We start from the raw sequence: 632 nt of genomic DNA, 5'->3' as shown, positions 1-632 counted from the left end.
TTTTTTTATTATTATCTTACTCTAGTAGAATAGAAGCTCTAGGTGGTCAAAAGTTTCTGTCTAGTTAATTCATTGCTATAGCCCTGGAGCCTAGAAGAGTGCCTGAAAGAAATTAAGTATTCAACATGTTTGCATTAATGCAATTATTGGTGAATTTGGAAATCTGGTCACCAGTAATAAATCATTTCTAGGTGATAAAATGATTACTATGCAAACTTATTTCTACCCAATCCTTGGAACACAACTGGTATTATGACATTTAAATAGACATTCACAAAGGATTGATGGAAGAAAATGAGTACAGTCTGCCTTTAGTTTGTATATTTTCCTCTTATACTGTGCTAATTTGTCCAAATACAGTTTCAAACTCTTACTTAATAGGACATTTTTCTAATGAGATAGAACATCTTTGTGTTACAAAAAAGAGGAAGCCAGTTGTTATATCAGAAATACATTATGTATTGCCATAACTATTGTAATTTTCATTCTTTTTGATTTTAGCAAGAGTGTTGCAATTGGCAGATATTTTTCTGGCATTTAAAAATTCTGGAAAATCTAAGATATTTCAGGTCTAATAGAAATGAAACCCTGAAAATAAACGTGACTCTGATAAAATCTCTCCACAATTCTAG

Source organism: Propithecus coquereli, unplaced genomic scaffold, assembly GCF_000956105.1.
Source record: "Propithecus coquereli isolate 6110/MARCELLA unplaced genomic scaffold, Pcoq_1.0 Scaffold121, whole genome shotgun sequence".
NCBI classification, from domain to species: Eukaryota; Metazoa; Chordata; class Mammalia; order Primates; family Indriidae; genus Propithecus; species Propithecus coquereli.
This window is presented reverse-complemented; position numbering follows the sequence as displayed.